The following is a 14,943-nucleotide window of genomic DNA, read 5'->3' on the forward strand; positions in this document are numbered from 1 at the left end:
GACAAGTGACCCTGGTGGCTCTCAGCAACCATGTCCTTCTGCTGCTGCCTTATGACTGCAGAACAGGGTTAATCTCATTGTGAATGAACTTTCTGTGCTGTCCTGTTATCCCCTTAGAGGAGCCAACCGTATTTCTTTATCATTATCTTCCCATTGCATTTGGCTCTCCCAGCAGCCCATCCATGAGAATTTGTGGAAATCAAGACACCTTTCATCTTGTGTATAAGATCTCTCTTCCATCCAGATGGGCTCCTGGGCCAGCAGAACTGCTATGTGAGTCTGTCTGTAGCCAAAGGCATAAGAGAAAGAGGATGCATCTGGTTTCACATTCCATTCCCTCTGTTTCTTTGGCTTCGTGGTAACTGCCAGCATAGGAATTAATTGGATGCCGTTCTGTTTGTTGAAGCACCAGACTGGTTTACCAGCAGAGGTCAAGTGATTTGTGTAGGGAGCTGAGACAAGAATCCTTGATATTGCATGCCAAATCCTATCCGTCCACTCAAATCACTGCCACCGGTCCTTCATCCAAGCCTGCTGCTCCTACCATGTTTGCCATTATAAAACACTCCAGGAGGCAGCAGGGAACCTTGTTCTGGCACATCCCAGATTTGGTACTGTGTCAGCCCTGCATCGTGTTCATCTGCTGCTGTTGCCTCCAATACTGTTTGGAAATGAAGCTTTGCCTGCAGCACGTATCATGGCACGTGCCCACTCTGGCAGTAAAGTCTCTGCCGGAAGCTCTCCCATTTTTCTTGTATGTTAATGTGACCCTAATGGCCTCATTAGTTGTAATTTGTTTGGCCACCACATTCAGATGAGTATTCCAGTGATAACACGGAACCTGGGGAGAGTAAACAGTGACTAATTAATGCGGCTAAAGTTGCTGCCTACGGTGGCTGTGTGAGGAGGAGGAGGAGGACAATGCTGGAAGGCAGGTTTTCATGCACCTGGATGACGCTGGCCACAGCCACTGATTCACAGCTTATGTCCTGCTGAGGCTCCGAGCTGGTAAACAGCATCTGCAGCCTGACCTGGAAGGGGGTCAAAGAAAGCTTCCAGAAATCTCTGACACAAGGGTAATACCTCAACTGGCACAGAAATGGAGGGATCGATCCAAGGGGTGCTGATAGAGGTGGAATTCTACAGTGCCCAACTTCACTGGGGTTCAGGAAAGTCAGTTTAATGGGCCCTAAGGGCAACAGCGTACATAAGCTGGTGCTAGACGGTATTCTGTATAGAATACATAGAATAGTTTGGATTGGAAAGGACCTTAATACCATCCAGTTCCAACCCCCTGCCGTGGGCAGGGGCGTCTCACACTAGACCGTGTCACCCAAGGCTCTGTCCAACCTGACCTTGAGCACTGCCAGGGATGGAGCATTTACCGCTTCTTTGGGTACCCTGTGCCAGCACCTCAGCACCTCACAGGGAAGAACTTCTACCTTATATCCAACATAAATCTCCCCTGTTTCAGTTTGAACCCATTACCCCTTGTCCTATCCCTACAGTCCCTGATGAAGAGTCCCTCTCCAGCATCCTTGTAGCCCCCTTCAGGTACTCCAGGCCCCTGATCAGCCATGCCAGCACAGAGGGAATTTAACTTCAGATGCAAATATAGGTGTGGATGAAGGAGTCCCAAGAGAATGGCATAGTGGCCAATGCGTATTTTTAACATTAAGATACACTCCCAGTGGGAAAATAGTTTCAAATTCTTCCTCCTTTGCATACCTCTGCTCTGTTATGGTCCCCAGGGTACTTTGCCTGGAGTCCTCTGATAAAAGTGGGGAGAATAGAGCACAAAGCAGATGTACTGCAGGCCTTCCTGGGGTAAAGACAGGGGAAGCCTCTCAGAAATATTGATGGTCTGTCCTGGATTGTGTTCTTGTGACAGAGAAAGTAAACATCCTTCCCTCTTTCCTTCCCTTTGGGCAGTAGCTTCCTCAGGAGTGCTTGAAATCATTGCAGCCCTCAGCTGGGCAATGTGGTACAGAGTTTCCTGGTCCAGACCTTGCTTGTGGCCACAGTATTTCCTTTAATCTGAACCTTCTTCCTCCTTTCTGTCTGTATTTTCCCTGCCATTTCACATTTGTGTCCCCCCCTTCTGTCTGAAACAAGAGACGCAAATTAGAATAGGGGACTGAGTCAGGATTTTATGGCACCTGAGAAACAGTCAGTCAGTTACCAACATTGGTTTGCTATTGTCGAGGCCTGTCTTGAAACTTCAGCCAAGTTCTGGAACAGTGGGATTCAAGCCCTTCTTCATCTCCTGCTGTGTAAATAATTTTTTGTCCAAATGGATGAATGGCTCTTATAAGAACAGTGATGCTTAAAACCACCGTAAGTGTACGTGAGACTCCTTCCTCATTCTGTCTGCTCCTGAAACACTGAGATAGCTGCAGGCCTTAACTGTATCACAAAAGATCATCTCACCTTTGGCCTGGTTCCTATTCACTGATTTCATGTGATGTTAAACGCTGCTTTACTTCAGCAAGTGGAGAACAAGCCTCTGTGAGGCACTTCAGGGAAATTCCTTTCCTCTCCAGGAAGCAACAGCCTGTAGTGCCAGTGCTCTTCTTTGTGCATGTGTGTGCATTTCAACCATATTTCCTGCTCTGTCTAATTTGTGGCTGGTTCCAAGAGCAATAATCAATGTATATTTGACATAACTCATGCTCATGCATGTTCATGCACATGCTGTGCACTGTTTGAGAAGGATCCTCATCATCTGGGCAGTATAAAAATACCCTCAAAGTTACCCATGTCTAATAGCCAAGTGTAGCTGCCTAGTGCCTGGTACCTTTACACTCCTTCTCCCACCTCCTCTGAAGGCAGGAATGCAATTTGCTTTTTCAGGAGACAACAGCATCCCTTACTCTCATTAAGTCATACTTACCACCATTAACTGTCTGAAACGCAGTGTAGGCCAAAGTACAGATCACCTAAAGCAGGCCTGAGAGGGTTCATTAGAGCCAGCGATCCTGGGGAGATGAGCACCTAAAAGGACACTGAGGTTGAATTCATCTGAGCTGGTTGTCTAGACTCCTGCTTTAGCTGGAGAAAAACAGGTGCTTCCAGAGCGTGATTAATCTCATTCTAAAGCAGACATCTCAAATAGGTCAAATGACTCATGTCCTGGCAGTGCTTATTTCTGTCTGCACACCATAAAGAGAGCCGAAGGTGACTAACTTAGCCGCAGACTATCATCGTGGTAGACATTTAACATTAGGTAAGATGAATCCCATCCTGCAAGACAAATCAAAGCAATGGACTTTGCAGGCTACAAGAGAGAGGTTAAAAGTGGCTGGTCAAAGCCACTGAAAAGAGTTGTTGAGAGAGGTGAATTTAAAGAGCTGCGGTGCCAGCCAAAGAGCAAAATCTTCTTGTGTAGATGTTGTCTGGCAATTATTGTCCCAGGAACTGTATTTTCAGCAACGAAAGAAGGAAAAGGGTGAAGCAGAGTCAGACATGCTGGAGGTGTGCAGAGGGCTCTGGAAGTCAGGCACTTTCCATCTCCGCCATGACCATCAAAGGTGTATGAGGGTAGGGACCGAATTGCAGATGGCCCTTTGAGGAGACACAGATAGACCAAGGGTAGTAGACTGGTGAGGTGAGGGGTAAGCAGAATGAAACTACTCAAGGGTTTGATCCAGCCTCTTTCCTCATCTTCAGTGCTTCTGTTGTCCTTCAGTACCAGCCTATGCACAACATGGGGCTATACCAGGATGCAAGAAAGGAGGGATGATGACCTGACATTCTTGTCCTGTTTAATGAGCAGACTCAGCACTCCTCTTAGGAGTCCAAATTGAGGCCTTGAGGTCTGGGACAGCAAAAAGCACTGCCCATGCTGGCTGTGTGTGCAAGTGCACAGGACCGAATGCATGTGGCAGCTTAGATGCATCTCCTTTGCTCAGTTTTGCTGGAGGAAAAGGGGCCACCAGAAGGCTTTACGATGTCCATCCTCTCCTTTTTCTCCTGAGTCTTCTCCACATAAAAAGCCTGTCTGTCTGCTGGGGAACTGACCCGTGTGCAACCAAACTAGTTCATCCAGACCCATCCACTCCTCCTGGGCTGCTCTGCAGCAGGACCATGGCTCAGCTGTGCCTGGCATGCATGAAGGGAAGCAAGATGTTTTGAGCCAGGTTTGTTCCAACTGTGTACCATGGCTGCTGCCAGGAAATGAGCTCCAGCAGCTTATTCAACCATATGGGAACCTTCTGAGGTGTCTCTGGGGGACATCCTTAGACTCTTGGCTTCAGAGGACTGCAATTCCCCCCATCCTGTGACTCACAGTGAAGCGCTCAGGAAGGGGGCTGAGGGGCAATATTTGTGTATGTTTAAGATAGGAGTTTTTGTGGGATTTAAGCCCAAAATATGCACCACCAAAATCAGAGGTTTCACACACCTCTTTATTATTATTATTATTATTATTATTATTATTATTATTATTCATCCCAATTCCTTCCAGCTCCCATTCTGTTTTAGCAACTGATTCTCTCTGTGTGGGGAAAGGATAGGAGGGAGACCTTCTCTGTTGGCCTATAGGGTTATCGAGTGGGATGGCTGTGGTCCAGGAGTACTCCTCCTTCTCTTAGCACTTGGCAAAGGAACAAGTAAAAATGTCCTCTTGTTTAACACCTGAGCATCCTTTTCTATGAAAGCCCAGCCCTGCTGTTGTCTGGGCACACATCCCTTTTGTAACAGGAGCTATTAGTTTCTTAGGGGACTGTTTCTCCCAGGAGGGGGCCCTTCCCTGTGAGCAGAATAGTTGGTTAGTTAAGGCTGCCTATTTGATATATCTAAATGCATTGTACTTGGATGGTAATTGCAACTCATACCGAGCAATCATCGTGTCAGCTGTCACAATAACAAACTGCTTAATAGATGTACATTAATGGGCCATCACCACAGCTCCAGGGAGAGAAACACTTTGGCTCAAAGGGAGATGTCATTCTTCCCTTGACAAGATCTAAGTGGTCACAGGAGCTGCTGGTCCTGATGCGGAAGTATGCCCAGGACTTCCCTCAGGCCTTTGTCTGCTCTTTCCTGATGCCTAACCCAGGTTACAATTTTGTCTGACACACTCATCACAAATCCTGCTCTGCTGCTTTTCCTCCAGCATTTCCACCCCATCCCAACGCAGTCTTCTTGCTCTTTTTTCTGGGTTCACTCTGAAGGTGATCACAAATGCTAAGTACTACATGCGTGCCAAAGGACACACTTTCTGATCCCAGGCTGCCATGATTAGCTCATGGTAAGAGGAAGGAGGTGTTCTTGCCCTTATTATGTAGACAGGTCCAAGGCCAGACAAATCAGGCTTGTGATGACAGGGAATTGCTGGAATTGCAGCACTGCCTGGATCCTTCTGCTGTGAAGAAATAGAGGACAAAAAGGCATCAATGGTCTGACTCAGACAGGAGGTTGTGGTTGTTGCTTGTATGGCAAAGCAGCAGCATGGAGCTAACTTCCCTGTCTACCCTCCCCAGTGTGAGGGATGCAGGGAGCTACTTTTCCTCTGGGAAAGCTTGTCATGGGTAAGAAGAGAACACAATACAGTTGCTCACCACCTGCTGACTGATGCCTGTACTTGAGCTGTGATTGCAGCTCCTGGCCAGCTCCCCCCAGTTTCTCTATTGGGCATGACGTGCTGTGGTATGGAATACCCCTTCGGCCAGTTCAGGTCAGGTGTCCTGTCTCTGCTTCCTCCCTGCTTCTTGTGCCTCTTCTCACCGGCAAAGCGTGACTCTGAAAAGTCCTTCATCAGAGTAAGTGTTAATGAGCAACAATTAAACCACAGGTGTGTATCAACATTGTCCTAATACTAAAGCCAACACACAGCACTGCACCAGCTAATACAGAGAAAATTAACTCTTTCCATCCCAGCTGAAACCAGGATATAAGCGATTTCTATTAAAGAAGAATCATACAATGAGGGGTTTCAGTAGGACAAGGACCAAGGCCTTTGAGCTGTGTGTTGACTACAATACTGTAGGAATGTATGCAGGAACCATAACCCATATGTTATGTATTAGCTGTACTGGGAAGAGAACTGAACTCTGGGGGAGTTGGGAAGGAAAGAAAAACTAAAATGGGAGAAGACAGGGCCATTTGGCTCTTTTATACAGGATCTAGAATGTGCAGCTTTCAGGATAACCACCTGCATGCTGCTGTCCCACCAGAGCCTTTGCTATGGACACTGAACTGCTCTGGCAGGAGATGCAGGTCCCTTCAGCATCTCCTCTATTAAGATGTGGTCCTGGGGTTTGAGTGCTTCTGACAGGTCTCCACGCCAGTAATGCACAGCAGCTGCCTGGTTCTGCCTGGCTGCACAAAGGAGATGGATGGAGGCAGAGTGGAGATGTTCCCTTTCACAGCTGAAGGGACACACTGGGTACCACATATGCTTCTGATAGCTCTTTCCTGTGACTCTCCCCCTGCTCTTCCCTTTCCCCCTCTTTCCATGGGGAAAAGCTTTGCAAAGTGCTACAGAAGATGACATTAGCTCGCCTTAAACAGCTTGTCACATCAACAGGGCATGGGAGAGAGGCCTGCACCTTCCAAGCAGCGCTTGAAAAGCCTCATTTCAGGGGAACTGGTCTGCAAAGATCAATAGGAAAGCAAAACAACGAGAGGTTATTGGTACTGGGAAGTTAACTGAAGCATTTAGGCAAAGCAAATGAGGTCATTGTCTTGTTTCATTTGGAAATGGGGCCTGGGGAGGTGACTTTCTACAGTGTCATGAGACAGCACATTGCAAGTGTCACTATGAGTTTTACTGGGTATCTTCACCCCTTCCTCCTTACCATGTCTGGGAGACAATTTCTCACGCCAGAGTTTGTTTCCACTTTGTAGAAGTTCAGGCTTATTCCTACTTTTAGTATTAAGGACTTAATTCATACCTGGTCGCTGCTTAAACATTGCTCTGAGGAACTGATAATTTAGAGCTGTCACATGCAGGTGACACCTGCCCATTTGAACCCGGAAGCATGACACCCTACCAAAAAGCTACCATGCTCAAAGTTCACCTTCTCTCCAAAGGATGGTGAAGGCTGGGGATGCCTGTGAGAGTGCCTCAGTTGAGGGCTGCCACTCAGGTTTTAGTGATGAGCAGATGCTGCCTTCACTCTGCAGCTGGGAGGAAGGGATAGTGCAAGTAAAGTGACTTTACCCAAGTTTCAGAGTGGAGTCAGGAATAGAAATTATGTCCCTTGGCCCTTTTTGGGATGAATCATCCTTGTAAATCCGCTTTCCTTGACTGATCTGGTAAATATAGGGTGTGAGAAAGGGTGATTAAGTGACTTATCTGAAGTCACATGTGGCATTTATGGGATTTGGACACAATCCTAAACCGGCTCCACTGCTTTAACCACTCTGCTTCCCCTGATGTAGCCGTGACCCTGAAAGCATGCAAACACCATCCTGTATTACAGCAGCAAAGAATAAATTCACAGTCAGCCTGGAAAATCAGCTCCCTAAGGAAATACAAGATTAATCCCATACAACAGAAGATGCAATCTAAAGCAGGCTGTTAATTAATTGTTATTATCTTAACCAACCCAAGTATGGAGTCAGGGACACAAGTAAGGTTACAGTTTTTGACAGATGCAGATTGATTTCTTAGAGCATCCACACCAGGCAGAGCAGCTAATCCTTTTCACAAAGGTGCAAATTGCTAATCTGATTTGCATGCTTGGCTGGCTGCGTTTGTCCCACTGATGGGCAACAAAAAGGAGGAGCTGGAAACCATTGTGCAGTAAGAAAACATAGTTGCCATCATGGAAACACGGTGGGATAACTCACACAACTGGGGTGCTGCAATGGACAGCTATTTGCCTTGGGTGACATAGTCTAGTGTGAGGTACCCCTGCCCATGGCAGCGGGTTGGAACTGGATGATATTAAGGTCCTTTCCAACTGAAACCATTCTATGATTCTATGAGTCAGAAGGAATAGGCAAGGAAGGGGAGGCAATGCGGTATCCCTGTATGTTAAGGAGTATTTTGATTAGCATAATGATGGTGATGATAGGCCAACAAGGCAGGTATCATGGTGGGAGTGTTATAGACCAATCAACCATGATGAAGAGGCAGACAAAATATAGTATAAGCAGCTGGCAGAAGTCTCACAATCACTAACCCTTGTTCTGATGGGGGAATTCAACCTACCAGATATCTGCTGGACACACAATATCGCACAGAGGAAGCAATCTATAAGTGTGTGGAAGAGAACTTCCTGACATGGATAGTGAGTGATGCAGACAGGGAGGGCACATACTGGACCTGTTTTTGAACAGAGAAGGACTTACGGGTGATGTGATGATTGAAGGGTGTCTTGGGTGTAGGGACCACAAAATGATAAGAGTTTTCAATTCTCAGATAAGTAAAGGGGGGCAGCAGAAACGCTACCTTGGACTTGCAGGGGGCAGACTTTGACCTGTTTATGAGCCTGGTTGACAGAGTCCCTTGGGCAGCAGTCCTGGAGGACAAAGTTGTCCAGGAAGGGTGGATATTCTTCAGAAAGGAAATATTCAAGGCACAGGAGCAGGCTGTCCCCATGAGCTGAATCATGAGCAGTGGGGAAGAAGACAGCCACAGTGGGCATGGGTCCATGGAAGACAAGTCCTGTTTGACTTGCCTAGTCTCCTATGATAAGGTTACCCACTTAGTAGGTGAGGGAAAGGCCGTGGAGGTTTGGATAAGATATTAGGAAATATTTCTTCACAAGAAGGGTGCTCAGGCATCGGAACAGGCTGCCCCTGGCAGTGCTGGAGTCACCGTCCCTGGAAGGATTTAAAAGTTATGTAGATGTGGTGCTTAAGGACATGGTTTAGTGGTGGACTCGGCAGTGCTGGGTTAAGAGTTAGGCTCAATGACCTTAAAGGTCTTTTCCAACCTAAATGATTCTGTGATTCTATGCTTAGTTTGGAAGTCACTAACCACTGATGAATAAATAAGACATTATGAGTGGGCTCCTTCCTGAAATCCATTTCTGATTGACTTCGGAAGGCATCTACCTGGGGCTGGTGTCTGTCTTCTGAAACACCCCAAACCCAAAAGGGAGGAAGCAGGTAGGTGGGGCTGGGGAAATTAAACAAAGAACAGTTCTTAATTAAGGCCTAGGAGCACATGTGAAGACACGGATGGGTGGTAGCTGGCATCAGTACCTTGCAAGTAAACTCATTAAACACCAGCCTCTGCATCTGTAATACATACGAAGTGGGTGGTTGAGTCTCTTCTCCAAGGAGAGCAGATCTGTTTAGCATTATATTCTGTTTCAAGCACATCACACTGATTACATTGGGACTGGAGGCACAGTTTGGTCTGATAAACAATGCTGTGACTTATAACGAGCCATATGCTTTTTTCTTAGGGTCTTTCCTATTGCTGATGAAGTTGGTCTCTCATTTTGGTCTCAGGCAAGTTATTGGATGTGAGCAGTTACTGAATCTCAGGCTATCATCTGAAAATGATGAATTCACAGGGGAGGACAAGACGTGAGCAATTTTGGGCCTGCTATTCAGCATTCAGATGAAGGCATCTGAATGTCTACACAGTGGTCATAGAATTGTAGAATCATAGAATGGTTTGGGTTGGAAAGGACCTTAATATCATCCAGTTCCAACCCCCTGCCATGGGAAGGGATGCCTTACACTAGACCATGTCACCCAAGTCTCTGTTCAACCTGACCTTGAACACTGACAGGGATGGAGCATTCACCACTTCCTTGGGTAACCTGTGCCAGTGCCTCATCATCCTCACAGTAAAGAACTTCTTCCTTATATCTAGCCTGAACTTTCCCTGTTTCAGTTTGTACCTGTTATTGCTTGTCTTTCTTTGGGATATGGTGTCAGAGCTCCATAACGATTAATAGTACAATTAATGGTGGTACAATTAATACCATCACAGCTGGACTTCACTGACTGCATCAAGCAAATCTCCAGTGGCTACTGGAAGTAGTCAGTGACTCATCAAAATCTGGGTGAGCAAAGGTAGGCTGATCCTTTGGAAGCAAAAACTCAATGAGGAGGAGACACCTTCATATCTACAGCACCTTTCACACTAGGTAGAAATGTCTTAAATGATTTGCCCAGGGCTATGCTGGAGGTTGGTTGCAAAGCTGAGAATTGACCAAAGTTAAAATCCCAAGCCATGAACTTTCCTTGCTTTCCTATGCAGATCCAAAGGTGATGTCTTTGTGTGATACAGCAATTAATCCTGTGCGACGCCTGGCTATTGCAGCGAGTTTGATGTCTGCAGTTGGTGACACTTAGTTACCCAGAAGTGCTATCAGCTCTGTAACACAATTTGCAATAAGTCACCATTAATTAATGCTAAGTTATGAAGCACTTCCAGGGAAAGTGACACACCAAATCGACATCAGTGCAAGAAGAGTTCATTATGACTAATGTTACGAAAATAAAAGATGGAGGAATTAATGATGAATTTCAATGTTAAGTATCACTTTTCCCATGCTTTAATGCATTGTCTCAGAAGGGAGAGGGAACTGGAAAGAGGCAGCATAATCATAGCTTGCAAAAACAGTATTCTTCAGCTTGTCCATGTACACAGTGAGCCCTCTTTATACAAGCACACTCAGACATCCTTGGATGGGCACACACCCTACTGATCCCCAGGCATGTAAGCATGCCCTAAAGTGCTCCTTCACATTTAATACACTTCCAGGTACACATCGCACCTATCCACATGGAAGAAGTTTGATACTGGTAGCCCTTCCTCCAACTTACATAAGCCTTATTTCAGTGGCTTGAGTAGTCATTGTTTACCCAAACCCTGCTTGTGCCCATCCTACCTCACTGTGGACAGACCTGTCTTTATTCTTCTTCTCTTCCCTCCTGGCTTTTCCCTTCCAAAGTTTCTGACAGCTCTTTTGTGCTGCATTCTGGATTGGTTGCTTACAAAGCAGCTGCATCAGTGGAAAACTGAAAAAGAAGGGGGTGATTTTAGAGGTTTTATTATTTTCTTCAAATCTGTTCTCAGTTGGGTTCACAAGACAGTACTATCTTGCCCTGCTAAATCTCTCTTGATCAACATGCACACATGCTCAGTCCTCTCTTGATTCCCCTCTCTCCACACACATATGTGTAAAAGCAGATACACAAGCAGTGCTTCAAATACACATTCTTTTCTGTCTCCATATGTATGTTTCTCTATCTTGTCACCCAAATGTTCCTGGTGATGGCTCTGTGTGAACATATATGTACAGCACATATATGAACACTTACACACAAAGCAACACAACTGCCCTACAGTGCCATGCTTCTTACCCTTGTCTCAAGCATGACCAAGATGATTTCTAGCCCTTTTTTTACCATCAAGCCTTGACACAGTACAGAAATGGATATTGTAACTCCAAGTTCTTTTCCTGCACGACTTGACCGAGTTGATGGCAGTTCAATGATGCAGTTTTGTTACTCCTGAGTATCTGTGCTGTTCCTCAAAGACAACACTTACAAAACACCAGACTTCAAATGAAACTTGTGCTATTCCAGAGTGGCCACACAGGTTAGTTCTGAAGATATCAATACCAATGAACTCACAGAAAAAAACCCTTAAGATAACGTTTTACGAGAGTGAGGCTGATACTGAACTCAGGACAAGTTTACTTCTTCCTATTGTTTTATAAAAGAAATTAAACCACCTGAAGAGTTGAGCATTGTCTAACAACTATTGCAAGATGCATATACATAGATGGCTACACTTAAAAACTCTGAAGCTCTGAAGGTTTTTTATGCCATCAAGAACTCCAAAGAAATTACCCCAAAATGATAAAGTCATACTTTTTACTTTAAGGAGAGATGTTTTGGGGATCTCCCATTTTAAATTCTAACTAAACCAAGCTTACCTCTATCTCTGCTCCCCCAAAACTGAAAACCTGCATTCAGTCATTGTGTAGAAACTCTTCCACAATGGGCTACAAAGCCAGGCCAGAGCAATTCCCTCAGCTAATCAATATACAAAGTGCTGCTGCGGTTCTGATCTCAGTCAAAGGAACACGCACTCCCCTCAACACAAAAGCCTATGAGATCAAACCCAGAAATTCAATAGAAACCCCACTCCACTCCTGCACAGCTACACTTCTGAAATGTAGAGACATTGATACTGAAGTGCTTGATGATTGCAACCCCACTGAGCAACAAATACACTTGTGTCTTGGGAGCAGGCCCTAAGGATAATAAGAGAAATCCAATATGCAGGATGCTAGGAAGATCAGATCGGAAACAAGAAGTTGGGTTGTAATGGATCAGTGCTCAGATGCTTCACTTCTGTAGGCTTTATCTCAACAGTGAAAAACATAACCTCTTCCTTCGTCTTCACCCCAAGCACACACAGCCAGGAACTTGGAGATGAATGACTGTAAGGACCATCCTCTCAGGAGGAGAGCCTGAAAGAGGAAAATAGTTTCCTCTGTGTTGTCCCAGATCCGGTGAGATATGAAGAAAACTCCTTTCTGAACTTGTCTGAAAGAATAAAAGCGAACAAATAATCTCCAGATGAAACAAACGAAAAAGAGCTTTTTTCCTGTAAAGTTGTCAGTGGTAGAAATGGCTGAGTTCAAGTCTGGAAGTTCTGTCACTGAATTAAATGGGAATAGTGGGGTCGGATGGTCATCCGAATACTAGTCATTACATGACTTTGGACAAGCTTTTTAGCTTTCAAATGGATCAAACTGTGTTGTCTCTTTACTTGATAGGTATTCTGGGCACTACGCAGAGTGGCTTTAACCTCCAAAATCCCTCTCCCAGACTCTCAGGGGTGTTGGCCTCCAACCTACTCACTTGTATCCCAGCACCCTCCCATTCCTGTAGGACACCTCCACAATCCATAGGTGAACCACCATTCCTGTGTCCAGTGATAATCCTGAAGCCGCTGGACATTGCGGTGAGTGACTGTCAGCCTGCTAGTGATGTATGTTGTGGTACTAAGTGGTACAGAAAAGTGTCATTCAGACACTATTAGACATGAGATAATCCAGCTGTGCGACTAAGCTCTACAGAAGACCAACCTTTACAACTTCTGCTCAGAGGAGTTCTTGCCAAACTGTTTTAAGAATGGAAGCTCAAGGTATCGGGATAGTGATTTGCCATGGGGAATTTGGAAAAGTAGTTGGAATTGTGGTATAAAAAAAAAATCTTTTCCTCTTTTGGCTCTATTTTTCTTCCTTTTCCTTGGTATTTGATATCCCCTCATTTTTGTATGAATAGTTCAGGAGCACAAATAAATCCCATCTCCTGTCTTTCAATGCCATATGGCCCTGCATATCTGCGCTCAGGTGTGTCCCTTGGGAGGATGGTCTGAAGCTCTGTTGTCCATTCCAAGAAGCATGTTTAGTGTCTTTCTACTCCATCAACCTCCTTGTCAGCTATGCTCTGTCACTTACTGATATGCCAGCTGATGATAAGCCTTAATCTTTTGTTTTCTACCCACTCTGAGACCTCCTCACTCCACTCTCATGTCATAGGAACACACTTCACCTCCTTAGGTGCACTTCTAACCTGCATACTGTGGCCTCCTGCACCTATCCAGACACCTATACCCACACTTGCACACTGCTACAGGGGCAATGAGATGGAGATTAAAGCTACTAATTGCACACAAACAAGTGATTATGGGGACAAATGCAAATCACCCCCCACCCTTGCACTAATTCTTCATTCCGTGCATGCAGTAATGCCCTTTTGTTTCCCTGGATAAGTTTCTAATATGCTAGGGGGCATCCAATGAACATGGTGGCACCAGGGTGAGTTTGTTAATGAGATTATCAGAGTTTTGATTTAGGTGAAAAGAAGGCAAGGAAAGAAACAAGGTCTGCTATTACTTTGCATTACAAAAGATGGGTTTGGGAAGCAGAAACATCTGAAGGCAGCAGACTGAAGGGTGGGCTGGGACCTTATGTAGGGAATACGTGCTCATGAGACTCTCCTTATAGTCCTGCTTTGGGATCCCCAACATAAGAACATGGAGCTGTTGGAGCAAGTCCTGTGGAGGCCATGGAGATGCTGTGAGGGCTGGAGCAGCTCTGCTCTGGAGCCAGGCTGAGAGAGCTGGGCTGGGGCAGCCTGGAGAAGAGAAGGCTCCTGAAGGGGAGACCTGAGAGCAGCTCCAGTGCCTAAAGGGGCTGCAGGAAACCTGGAGAGGGGCTTGGGACAAGGGCCTGTAGGGACAGGCCAAGGGGAATGGCTTGAACCTGCCCGAGGGGAGACTGAGATGAGCTCTTAGGCAGAAGCTCTTCCCTGTGAGGGTGCTGAGGCGCTGGCACAGGGTGCCCAGAGACGCTGTGGCTGCCCCATCCCTGGCAGTGTTCAAGGCCAGGCTGGACGCAGGGGCTTGGAGCAAGCTGCTCCAGTGGAAGGTGTCCCTGCCTGTGGCAGGGGTTGGAGCTGGATGAGGTTTAAGGTCCCTTCCAACCCAAACCAGTCTGCGGCTCTATTACTGTATGATTCTATGACTGACTGCAGATGTCCTGATGAGTCATTCTCTTAGACTTCGGTCTTAGACTTGCTGACTGTCATGTGCTTACTGACACCTTCAGGTTGAGGTAAGATGGAGGAAAGTTTCTATTTTATCTTTTTTTTGAGAAGAGCTGTGATTTGACTTTGCTTCCCCAAGCTGTTTCTAGGTGTTGGCTTGCAGCTGGTCTGTATGTGCAGTGTGATGGTCATGGTTTTGTCCATTCATGGTTTTGACCTGAGGGAGCTACTGGAGCAGTTTTGTCTTCATGGGTGAGCAGTGACTGGTTTCTGCCTGAAGCCTTTTTTTGCTGCCAAGGCACCGATGGTAATCCTAATCCAAGTGGTTTGTCTAAATTCATCACTACAAAGCTACCCTGTGCTCTGCTTCATCACTGTGCAACTTCTGCTTGCCTGTGCCACCATCTCTTTGAAGGTCTTCTGAATCCCTCTACACTGCATTGACATTTGCCTGGTGAA

The sequence above is a fragment of the Lathamus discolor genome, chromosome 1 (assembly GCF_037157495.1).
Source record: "Lathamus discolor isolate bLatDis1 chromosome 1, bLatDis1.hap1, whole genome shotgun sequence".
Classification (NCBI taxonomy): Eukaryota; Metazoa; Chordata; class Aves; order Psittaciformes; family Psittacidae; genus Lathamus; species Lathamus discolor.